At 50.8% G+C, this 12,694-nt stretch overlaps 1 protein-coding gene across 4 annotated transcripts in view; it reads left to right on the top strand.

The window, feature by feature from the left end:
* BTBD9 (BTB domain containing 9) overlaps window positions 1-12,694 on the top strand; it is a 396,006-nt gene that overhangs the window by 379,293 nt on the left and 4,019 nt on the right. The gene's annotated exons all lie outside the window — the stretch shown is intronic.

Below are 12,694 nucleotides of genomic sequence, written 5' to 3'. Positions count from 1 at the left end.
AGTTTTCACAATAAAAAATGTTCTGTTTTAAGCAAAAGGGATAAATTGATGAGGAAACCAAAGCTGAGCAATGTTAAGTGATTTGTAAGAGTTTGAATTCAGGCAGTTTGGCTCTTACCATCCAGGGTGCTCTGTCTCCCAAAAAGGCATAATGTTGGGTTGGCCAAAAACGTTCATTCAGCTTCCGCATGACTCCAGGAGTGCTTATTTGTCTTTAACTTCATTCGAAACAGTTTGGTTAGATAGTACTGTGACAGCTGTCATATCAGCATGCATTTTAAAAAGTTTATCAAAATTGTGTAACCATTTTTGTGTAAGCATTTTAATATTGAAGATGGAAGAAAAAAGCAACATTTTTGTCATATTATGCTCTATTATTTCAAGAAAGGTAAAAAAGACAATTGAAACACAAGAGAAGGTTTGTGCAGTGTGTGGAGAAGGTGCTATGACCGATCGAATGTGTCAGACGTGGTCTGTGAAGTTTCATGCTGGAGATTTCTTGCTGGACGATGCTCCACGGTCAGGTAGACCAGTTTAAGTTGATAGCAATCAAACTGAGACATTAATTGAGAACAGTCAATGTTATACCATGAGAGATCTCTGGCATACTCAAAATATCCAGATCAAGCGTTGAAAATCATTTGCCCCAGCGTGGTTATGTTCTTCGCTTTGATGTTTAGGCTCCACATAAGTTAAGTGAAAAAAACTGTCCTGACCTTATTTCCGCACGTGATTCTCTACTTTAACGTAATGAAAACATTCCAATTGTAAAACAAATTGTGACAGGCGATGAAAAGTGGATACTGTACAATAACGTGGAACAGAAGAGCTTGCGGGGCAAATGAAATGAACCACCACCAACCAAAGGCCTTCAAAGGTCTTCATCCAAAGAAGGTGAAGTTATGTATATGTTGGGATTGATAGGGAGTCCTCTGTTATGAGCTCCTTCTGGAAAAGGAGCTCATAATTAAACAATTAATTCCAACAAATACTGCTCCCAGTTAGACCAGCTGAAACCAGCACTCGATGAAAGGCGTCCAGAATTAGTCAATAGGAAACACATTATCTTCCATCAGGACAATGCAAACTGCAAGTTTCTTTGATGACCAGGCAAAAACTCACCATTGACTGGGGCGTCCTTGGCTGGGACATCCACTATATTCACCAGATTTCCATTTATTTTGGTCTTTATAAAATTCTCTTAATGGAAAAAGTTTCAATTCCCTGGAAGACTGTAAAAGATACCTGGAACAGTTCTTGCTCAAAAAGATTAAAAGTTTTGGGAAGGTGGAATTATGAAGTTGCCTGAAAAATGACAGAAAGTAGTGGAACAAAACAGTGAACAGTGTGAACAGTGAACAGTGAACTAAAGTTCTTGGTGAAAATGCAAAATGTCTTGTATTTTTACATAAAAAACCTAACCAACTCAATAAATAGTAAAGCCACAGAAAAGAGCCCAGCTCTGCCCTGGCTGGGCCATCAGATCAGATGTTGGTGAGCGGGTGGTTCCTGCGGGCAGGCTTTTTGCACCAGCCTGGGCTCGAACCAGGAGAGAAACAAAGGCAAGGGCCCTTCCCTAGAGGGGTTATAGCTTCACTGCCTGACAGAAATCAACCCACAGGAAGAGCCCCTGAACCCTGGGGTGGGGGCGGGGGGATGGCGTGAAGCGCAGGAGCCCGAGTGAGGTTGCACTGAGCGGAGGCAGTGGCGGCAGGTGGGCACGGCCCTTTGGACGGGTTTTCTCATCTAAAAAGCGGATTGGGTGATCCCAGCCCTGGATGGGCAGACAGGGCTGGGGCTGTGCAGTGGAGGCTTTGGGACAGTAGAGGGTGCAGATTCCTCCCAGCTGCGGGAGGGTTCTCGCTGCCGACACCGGCAGGGTGGAGAGTCTGTAAGTGGCTGCTTGAGCTGCCCTCCAGGACCAGTCAGCGACAAGCCTGGAGTGAGGCAGAATTTATTTACAGGCTCTGTCGGGCCCGTGAGTGGCTGTGGGCTCCCAGTGCCATCCTCGTTCCCATAGCAACATGTAGCTCTAGTGAAGAAAAAAACAAAAAGAAGGAAACAGATTCTGATATAAAAAAAAAAAATTAAAGGCTCCCCCCTGGCCTGGTGACAATTCAGTTCAGTCGCTCAGTCATGTCTGACTCTGTGACCCCATGGACTGCAGCACGCCAGGCTTCCCTGTCCATCGTGGTCTCCCGGAGCTTGCTCAGACTCAAGTCCATCAAGTCAGTGATGCCGGTGACAATTATTTCCCAGGCCCCGCCCCCCGGCTCTGGTCACTCCCTCGAGGATTCCCTCCCAGGCAGCATCCACCAAAGGATGTCATCTGAGGAACAGCCTCAACGCACAGGGCAGGGAGGTGGGGGATGAGCCCAGGAGGAGAGAGAAATAGGAAGGAAGGGAGGGAGAGGCCTTGTCCAGTGTGGACCAGGAGACCTCGGCCTTGGTGCCAGCCTTGCCCTCAACCGGCTTTGTCACCTCACCTCCCAGGCTCTCAGGACACTTGTCTTTAAAATAAGGAGAGTGGACTAGATCTTAAAGGTTCCTTCCCATTGAGACAGAAAAAAAATCAGAAAAATATTTATAGTACAATTATACAAGACCTTTAATAGACGTCTTTATATTTAAATGTCTTTTAGGAAAGATTTTATTGGGAAAACAGAGGGAAAGTGACACAACAGTGAGCATGTCATTGTCTCAAACATTCCACAAGCCTTATGTGTGGTAGTGGAGCAATTCTGCACCAAACAGCCGGCCTGGGAGGGGTGCCCACAGCACCTGAGCAGGTGGGGCCTGGGGGCCACTGGGCAGCAGGCGAGATGGACGGAGACCCCAGCTCGTGAGGATGACGTCCAGCCATGTCTTGCTGCGGAGCCAGTGGTGAGGAGTCAGGCCTGAGGTCTCCATGCAGCCAGAGCTCTTCAAGACAAAGCAGCCACATCTGGATGAAGTGAACAACTGCCTGCGGCTGTGGGGCCATAGAGCAGCCTCCAGGGGAGAGCGGAGAGCCCCAGTAAGGCTGTGTCTGCCAGTTCCCCCGGGGAACTAGAACATTTCTCCTTTTTTGCCTTAGTTTTCCAGATTAATTAAGAGAAAGAATCTCTCTCCTGGGAGCTCTGGAGTACACACACAGGAAAATCAGAGGTCAGGGATTCCAGGGCTGCCAGAGGTGACACGTTTTGGAAAGGCTTTTCTCCAGAACCTTCCAGGCAGTGGAGTTCCAGATATTTGTGAGTGCCCAGGCTTATGGGAAGATGGCAAAGTGACATTGGAAAGTTAAAAAAAGTCATTGCCATATAGAAGCAGTGTCATCTAGAAGCTTACTCTCATACCTAGTAGGAATAAACACTTGTGCAAAACTATTGGGGTATCCTGTCACCCCAAAGCAATGCTGAAAAGTTTTTGCTCATAATCTGGAAATATCTTGCTATGAAATGGGTTCCTTAACTGAAAACATGTTTTGGGCTGTTCAGATGTACATACATGATACTCTGATTTTAAAGTGCCATGTTTTATTGGAAATACTTGGTCTTCAGTTTTAAAGGAACAAAGATAAAACGTCTCTATACAGTCTAGATGGACTCAGAACTTCTGTTCCTGAGACAGGTGTAGAAGACGTAATTGTCAGCATGGTCAAGCTCAGCAGAGTTTGCTGAGCACTGAGTGTGCGCCATGCTGCCCTACACACGTTGCGAGAGGAGAGAGGATGTCTTCAAGGTGTGTAATTCAGAAGCCACATCTCTGTGTCTGACTTATGGGCAGATATCATTGAGAGGTAGGTATCTATTTATAAAGATATGCCACCTCGTAAATGTAAGTTGAAAGCTTGGCTCGGAAATCCTATTTGTATTGGTTGGTGTGAAAGAAGTCTGTGAAAATGGCTCAGGAGAAACCTGAAAAGCAAGGCAGAGTCATTGATCAACATTTATTAAATTTTCCTGATTTCTGCTACAGTTCACAGTGGCCTCATTGGCCAACTTGGGAAAATTAACAGAGGCCTCTCTGCTTTAAAAAACCTTGGGCACCTCCCCAGGGGAACAGTGGATAAGAATCCACCTGCCAGTTTAGGGGACAGAGGTTCCATCCCTGGTCCAGGAAGATTCCACATGCCGCAGAGCAACTAAGCACGCACGTGTGCCACAGCTACTGAGCCTGCACCCTGGCGCCCGTGCCCCACAGTAAGAGATGCCACTGACTGCAGTAAGGAGCCCTGCTCGCCGCAACTACAGAAAGTCTGCACAGCACCAAAGACTCAGCACAGCCAAATAAGTAATAAAATTAAAAGTAAAAAAAATATTTGTCAGGGGAAACAGCATTTGTTAAAATGTCTTAAAAAAACCGAAACACCTTGAAGACATGTTGAACAAAGAGTGCTTGGGGAATCACTCTAATGAAAAGCAGCCAAGAGTGGCCAACCAAGGAATCGGCCGGTTCACCAAGGAGGTGCCGGACACCCGTGTGCATCCTCCAGGGCTCCCAGAGAAAAGAGTACCCCAGACTGTCTCCAGCATGTCGAGAATTACAGTTCCCAGAGAGGAAAGGAAAGGGATAATAAACAGCAGCTACAAAGAAGGACACACGGATGGTGACTCACGCTGTGTCGGCCTCATACACACGACTACATTCCAAATTAACCAGCTCCTCCCGAGGGACGGATCCAGAGGCCACGAAGCTGGTTTAGCGAAAGTGCCCCTTCGTGAGCAGCAGCCATCAAACTGGCTAATGGGAGGCCTGACTGCTGAAGAGGGGAGGGAGGGTGACTCAGCGACGGGGGTAATGGTTCTGCATAAATCCGAGCACAGCTCTGCGCCTCATTCACTTTGTTACAGCCTTTCCAAGGGTGGGGGTCGCAGTCTTGGGAAGGTTCGGAGGAAAGAAACGCAATCACACAAGCTTCTGAGCAAAGAGAGACTCAGGACCTGGCTGTTCCTCCGAGGAGGAGGCCCCAGGTATGGTGGGACAGGCCCCTCGCGGCACGGACGACTTCTCCAGGCAACAGTGACCCTCCAGTGTCTGAGTGAGGAGGGCGAGGCGTCCCCACCTTCATCCCCATGCTCCGTCCCCACCTCCCCGCCGGTGCACCTCTGCTGCTTGTCCCCAGGGACCTGGGGTCCTGAGGGAAGAGCCCCAGCCTTGAGCCAGACGGTGGCAGTGAGTGCAGACACCGAGACGCTTACTGCCTCTGCGGCGTCCAGGCCTGGCCTGGGTGTCGGCTTCGCACCGTCGCCGTGCCGGGCTCAAGGCTGGTGGGCTGAATTATTGACTGAGACCGCTGAGCCGGCACATTGTACAAAGAAGGGGCAGTGAGACCTGGGCCTTCATCTGGACGTCCTCCCTGTCCCTTCTGCCTGGAGGGCCACTCCCACCCCAGCTGCGAGGCTGGGTTTCACACACCTTCCTCCTGACCTTCCAGGCAGAATCACTTGCTCACAGGCTGTGTCTTCCTGCTCGCTCGCTGCCCCGTGGCCCAAGTGAGGAGTGGTCCTGACACCCAGAGGGCACAGGAGCGGGAGCTGCCCCACCCCAAGGTGCACCCCCTCCCGCTCCTGGGCTGCATTCCCTCTGCTTGGGGTCCTGACAGCGGGGGCTGCGTGACCTGGCGCCTGGCCAGTGTTCATGCTCAGTGAGGTCGCTGAGATTTGAAAAACAAGCAGTGGAAGAAGGATCTGAGGCCAAGTCCAGGTCCAGTGCTCGGGAGCCCGGGGCCACCACGGTCCCCCAGCCTCTGTCCTCCCAGGGGGTCCCCAGCCTCTGTCCTCTCAGGGGTCACCCAGCCTCTGTCCTCCCACAAGGGGTCCCCAGCCTCTGGCCTCCCAAGGGGGTTCTTAGGCTGCAAAGAAGCCTTCCCACCTTGTGTCAGTCTTAGCAAGCCTGTTATCAGGTGCTGTAGTTTATCCTTTTAAAATGCTTCTTTCCTGTTTATCCCACATTGCTGTGTTCTACCTCAGAGGATTTCAAGTTTAAGGGTTTGTTGTCATCTACTTGCTTTCTTCAGACCCTTGTATTATTTGTCACCACAAACATAATCCTTTTGTGATATTTTTAAGTGAAGCAACACTTAAGTGTTTCAGTGTCTCCTCTGTCCAGAGGCCCTGGCTGCCCGCCCAGGTCCAGGCCAAGCCCCCACCAAGCCCTCTGAGCCACGGCCTCTTGCTCCACCGTCCCTGTGGCCCACCTCCCAGGCTCCCTTCCTTTGCCATCACACAGGCCTGGGGTGCCCACAGAGGACCCCTCCCTGACCAGTCCTGCCTCATCCTTCCAGGCCCAGCTCAGGAGGCGTGCCCTGCCCCACACCCTCCAGGCTCCCTGCATGGTCAGAGCCTGTCCACTCGTGGCTCTGTCCTCACTCCGTGTGTGGTACGCCCTCCAAGGGGCCAGGACTCAACAGAGGGGTACAGGAGGTGCGTGTTTGGGGTGACCACGTGTGTGCACTCAGACCTCCTGAGCCCCGTGGATCCTTCTCCCGTTTGGGTCCTGACCACACCCGGTGTCCTGCACCCCCTACCCCCCAGCCTAGCACCTGGGGATGCCGATCCCACCCCACTCACCGCCCTGAGCCCACTCGCTCCGTCCTCACTGCACCCTCTACCTCTGCACCCTTCTTTCTGTTTGTAAAACACACTTTGCACTTGGAATCTTCCCCACGCAGTTTGTGACTGGATAGCTGTTTCTTGTGTGTTGCCTATGAGTCGGCGGAGCCCGCTGGGTGCTAGAGATGCTCAGGAACCTGCATCAAAGTTAGTCGGTCCCTTGGTGACACCCTTGGGACTCCAGGGTCACAGCCTGAAGGGCAGCTCTGATCGGCCCTGGTTCCTCACGGTCTCTGTGGAGGCTCAGTCAGGCAGGCTTCACGGGTTCCCCGTTCCCCCACTCAGGGCAGAGCCTACGCTGAGCTCCGCGGGGTCAGGGAGACGTGTGGGCCTCGTTCCCGGGGGAGCAGCCACCGGACGCTGAAATGGTGCCATTAGGTGTGTTGGGGGTAACAGCCATTTGCATTACTCCTTCAAGACAGGTAGGTTAGGTGAGCTGGAGACAGTCAAGTCACGCAGGTAGAGGAGAGAGGCGCTGTGGACAGTCCTCCAGGTTTCTGGCGGCCCAGCGCAGGCAGAACCCACCCTGCCCCCCGGGACAGCGTCACCCACGGGGCCCCTTCCTTAGGTGACGGCCTGACGTTAGTCAGTGGCCGCCGCACTGAGGTCTTCTTTATTTTTCACTTCAGGGTTTTTATTGATTTGTTTATTGTGTGAGGCCCTGAGCGGGAGAAAGGAGAGCCATGCCTGGGTCCTTGAGTCAGAGGGGAACTGACAGCTCAGGACAGGCGGGAGGAGGAGCCCCCACCTCACAGGTGGCCTAGGAGCTGAGAGACCTGAAGGGAGGCCCGCGAGCCGCGGAGGGAAAACCTGCCGCCTGGGGCAGGTCAGCTGAGGGGGCAGCCTCAGGGGTGCCATCAGGCAGACACAGCCGACGAGGGAGCAGGGTGGGGCGGCATGCGGAGCTCGCGTCAGAACAGGGAAGGCATCGTAAAGCGGTGTGTTCAGAGCAGATGGAGTCATGGGCGCCCGGGAAGACTCTGGGTCGTGTTGAGAAACAGGATGTTTGTTCGCTTACAGGGAGGTCTGAGGGAGGATCCACTATGGAGCGGGGGGTGTTATGGAAGCAAAGGTGTGTTTTGGGGGGTCATCTCCACTGCTCCATCATGTCCTTGCTCATAAAGCAAGAGACTGTCAATAACCCACCTGGAGATGGTTCTATCACTTCAGAAGCTCGACGAATGTGGAGCTGATGGAGAGTAGATTAATAGTTGCTACTTAGAAGAGGATTTTCAGATTTACCCCAAGTAGCTCAGGTGAGAGCCAGTGGCCCTGTAGACAGTTTTTAAATCCCCAGAAAAGGCCCTCCCATCAAGATGCTGACAGGTAAGCACCTGCCGATGGGCCCAAGTGGGGAGATTTGCTCGGACTAAAAGGGAGAAAGAAAAAGAAAGGAAGGAGAAACCTGGGGGCTGATCTCGGGCAGCTGTGGCCGTGGGTCCACAGGAGGCAGCACCAGCCTGAGCTCTAGAGAGAGGGGGGCTCACAGTGAGAAGAGACAGGCTCTGCCATACAGAGAGGGCCCGCCGGCTCAGTCAGTCCCACGTTAGAGTCTGGAAGGCGAAATCTGAAACAGCAGTAGACAAATGAATTGAAGTGGGAATATGGAAAAAATAGTGATGCAGGGAGGTAAGCTCGGAATTTATATTTTAAGTATAATTTCCCGGTTGATATTGCATTTGTCTTCTCCTCTGTGAAGCCGATTCTGCAGGAGGAGGTGCACGTGTGTGCGTACATAGTGCACATGTGCCTGTGTGCGTGGTGTGGGTGTGTGTGGCACATGTGTGCACACTGGTGTGCCTGAGCTGTGAGGTCACAGAGCTCCCAGGAGGAAGGGGCAGCCCCACCCCCAGCTCTCCGCACCCCTGAGCCCCCTGCAGTCTCCTCCGCCTGGTCCTTCCTCAGGGAGGGCGGCCCGTGGCCAGCCTGGCCTGCTTCCTGCCCACTCCCAGAACTCCAGCGCCTTCTCCTCTACAGACCAGCCTTTATCCAGGACTCAGGAAACGGGCAGATCCAAGTTCAGTGGCTCCTCTCTAGCCAGTAGGCCCCTCAGAAGGAAAGGGTTGCCCGACCCAAGGAGAGTGAGGGTTGAGCTCTCCTGGGAGCACGGGGTGGCCAGGGCTGGGAGCCTGTGCCGTCTCTCACAGCTGTCCACAGAGGCCCAGGCACCCGCCAGTCCTTTCCAAGCAATCACTGCACACTGGTTACATGCTTCTGTAAAGTCACTGACAGCTTTACTACAACTCGCATCGTCCTACTTATATCTAGGACCCCGGGTTGCTGTAGGAGAAGTCTGGAGACCTGGAGGAGGAAACCCTTGGGGTGCAGTAGCACGGTGTGAGAACCAGGCCCTACCAGGTGCTTGTCCAGGACGCTGTGGTCTAGCAGCTGGTCTTCTGTCTCCTGGTTCCCCAGCCATTGTGGCCTCTGGCTCCCTCAGCCTCAGCTCCTGTCCTGTTGCTGGCCCAGCGCACCGCTGTCTCCAAGGCTGTCTGGTGCCATCAGGCCCCTCTGGAACTGGCACTCACCCCTAAATCCCACTCCAGCTTTCTGCTCCAGAGCCTCACCGATACCTCCACTGATACCTCTACTTACAGTTGGCCGCTCGGAACTTCTCAGACATCACTTGGCTGGCTGTCTCCTCCCCAGAGTCTTTACCCACATTATTCCCCTTGCCTGGAACCCGTCTAACCCTAAAATGTTCTTGCCTTCCCTCCAAGTCTGTTAACTTGAATTTTATTGAGGTACAGTTGATTTACAGTGTTGTCTACTTTCTTCTGAACAGCAGAATGACTCCAGTTATATACGTGTATATATTCATTTTTTTCATATTCTTTCCCGTGTGGTCTGTCTGAAGGTACTGACTGCAGTTCCGTGCTGCAGAGTAGCACCTTGTTTATTCACTCTGTACAGCTGGCACCTGCTAACCCAGAACTCTCAGCCCTTCCCACCCCTACCTCTCCTCTTCTCCCTGGGCAACCACAAGTCGGTTCTCTGTGTCTGAGTCTGTTTTTGTTTCACAGATACGTTGATTTGTATATTTTGGATTTCACATGTAAGGGATACCATGTGGTATCTCTCTCTTCCTGGCTTACTTCACTTAGGATGTTAATCTCTAGATTCATGTTACTGCAGATCTGCCTATAGACTGTGGGGGCGGTGGGAGGGGGCAGCCACGTGGTTTGCAGGATCTTAGTTCCTTGACCAGGGATCAAACCTGCACCCTCAGCAGTGACAGTGTGGAGTCCTAACCACTGGACTGCCAGAGGATTCCTGCTTGTTAACTTTTAAAAGGACTCTTTTGAGGGCTTAGTCTCCTAGGTTCTATGAGCAATGGCCTTCAAACAAGTTGTTTTTATTGTTGTTGCTCAGCTGTGTCCACTCTTTGCAACCCTGTGGGCTGCAGCATGTCAGGCCTCCATGTCCTTCACTATCTCCCAGAGTTTGCTCAAACTCCTGTCCATTGAGTTGATGATGCCATCCAACCATCTCATCCTTTGTCTCTCCCTTCTCCTCCTGCCCTCAACCTTTCCCAACATCAGGGTCTTTTCCAGTGAGTCAGCTCTTCGTATCAGGTGGCCAAAGTATTGGAGCTTCAGCATCAGTCCTTCAGTGAATATTCAGAACTGATTTTCTTTTCGATTGACTGGTTTGATCTCCTTGCTGTCCAAGGGACTCTCAAGAGTCTTCTCCAGCACCACAGTTTGAAAGCATTAATTCTTCGGTGGTCAGCCTTCTTAATGGCCCAACTTTCACATCCATACATGACTACTGGAGAAACCATTAATTTTGACTATATGGACCTTTGTTGGCAAAGCGATATCTCTGCTTTTTAATACGCTGTTTGTCATAGCTTTTCTTACAAGGAGCAAGCATCTTAATTTCACAGCGGCAATCACTGTCCACAGTGATTTTGGAGCCCAAGAAAATAAAGTCTCTCACTGTTTCCATTTTTTCCCCTTCTATTTGCCATGAAGTGATGGGACCAGATGCCATGATCTTAGTTTTCTGAATGTTAAGTTTTAAGCTAGCTTTTTCATTTTCCTCTTTCACCTTCATCAAGAAGCTCTTTAGTTCTTCACTTTCTGCCCTAAGGGTGGTGTCATTTGCATGTCTGAAGTTACTGATATTTCCCCCAGCAACCTGGATTCCAGCTTGTGATTCATCCAGCCCTGCATTTTGTACGATGTATTCTGCATAAGGTTAAATAAGCAAGGTGACAATATACAGCCTTGCTGTACTCCTTTCCCAATTTGGAATCAGTTCATTGTTCCACATCCGTTTCTGACTGTTGCTTCTTGACCAGCACACAGATTTCTCAGGAGGCAGGTAAGGTGGTCTGGTATTCCCATCTCTTGAAGAATTTCTTACAGTTTATTGTGATCCACACAGTCAAACGCTTTAGCGTAGTCAGTAAAGCAGATGTTTTTCTGGAATTCCTTTGCTTTTTGTATGATCCAGTGGATGTTGGCAATTTGATCCCTGGTTCCTCTGCCTTTTCTCAATCCAGTTTGTACATCTGGACGTTCTTGGTTCACGTATTGTTGAAGCCTAGCTTGAAGGATTTTGAGCATTACCTTGCTAGAATGTGAAATGAGTGCAATTGTGCAGTACTTTGAACATTCTTTGGCATTGCCCTTCTTTGGGATTGGAATGAAAACTGACCTTTTCCAGTCATGTGGCCACTGCTGAGTTTTCCGAATTTGCTGGCATATTGAGTTCAGGACTTTAACAGCATCATCTTTTTAAGATTTGAAATAGCTCAGCTGGAATTCCATCACCTCCACTTGCTTTGTTCATAGTGATGCTTCCTAAGGCCTACTTGACTTCACACTCCAGGATGTTTGGCCCTAGGTGAGTGACCACACCATCATGGTTATTCCAGTCATTAAGACTTTCTTTGTACAGTTCTTCTGTCTGCATATCCCCTAAAAGAGCTTTGGGAAAAAAAGTATAATTTTTCAAACATTTTAAGTAAAACATTTGTTCATAAGTTTAAATATAATTATTTGTGTTAATATGATATAGGAAAAAATAAACATTTTAAAAGATGGAAGATGAGGACTAATTATTAGGAATATAGTTGATGACATGATTTGCTAAGATAGATTTTAACCAACTCGTTGAATTAAGGGACACCAAATCTGAAAATAATTGTGGAATCATTCATGGGTTTTAGCCAGTGTATTTTGAGAATGTCTTCATAATTCTGGAAAAATTCCAGTTATGTGTAAAAGAATTACATGAGTCACATATACAGTTCAGTTCTGAATTCAGAACATCTCCCCCAGGCTACGCTTCCGGCTCTCTGGGACCAGTAGCCACCAAGGCCCTCACTCACAGGAGGGTGTGTGCTCACCCAGCGCTTGGCGTGCCCCCGTGGCACCCAGCAAGGGCAGGTCAGGGCTGTGCTTTCCTCTCGTCACGTGGGCAAGGGTGTTAGAATTCAGTCACTTCTCAGGCAGTTTTGGAAAATACAGAATTTGAGGATCTAGAATTGATTCCCTGAAGACTGCCAGCGTGCTTCTTGGAAAGTAGATGTGTGTTCCCCAGACTGAAGACCCCACTGCAGAGGGTGTGATTCTGCTCTGCAGAGCTCAGGACAGGGAGCAGGGACCCCAGGAGGATGTGGTCGTTAGACACTGGAACGAGGACTTCCCGTGTGTGCCGCGGAGGGCTCCTCTGCAGACCTTTCTCTGATGGGGGTTGCCCCCGCTGCCCCGGCTCAAGCCCAGCCGTCCCTCCTGCGCCGGGCTGCCGCCACCCCAGCTGTGGTGCATTTGCTCAAGGTCAGGGCCAAGGCTCACCAAGCTCTGTACCCTACCCAGCTGTCTGCTCAGCAGTGCTCCCTGAGTGAGTCACACAGGAGTCACCTAGCATCTGGAGGCCCCTCCTCCACATGAGGGTGTCTGCTCCTGGGTGGCCCAAGTCCCGTCAGGTTGAAGTTCCCTCCCCAGCACTGCTGCCCAGAGGATGAATTCATACCAAGAACGTGTTCCTTCCTGAGGCCACGGCATGAGGTCAGCCGGCTCCTTGGTCCCTTGGAGATGAGCCTGGGTCCTCCCCTGGGGTAATGCCCTGCTGGCTTTCCTTAGAAAAGC

This window comes from Giraffa tippelskirchi, chromosome 8 (genome assembly GCF_054371585.1).
Source record: "Giraffa tippelskirchi isolate mGirTip1 chromosome 8, T2T-mGirTip1v1.2.pri, whole genome shotgun sequence".
NCBI lineage: Eukaryota > Metazoa > Chordata > Mammalia > Artiodactyla > Giraffidae > Giraffa > Giraffa tippelskirchi.
Note: the sequence above shows the minus strand (reverse complement) of the source record. Positions and strands in the feature narration are given on the sequence as shown.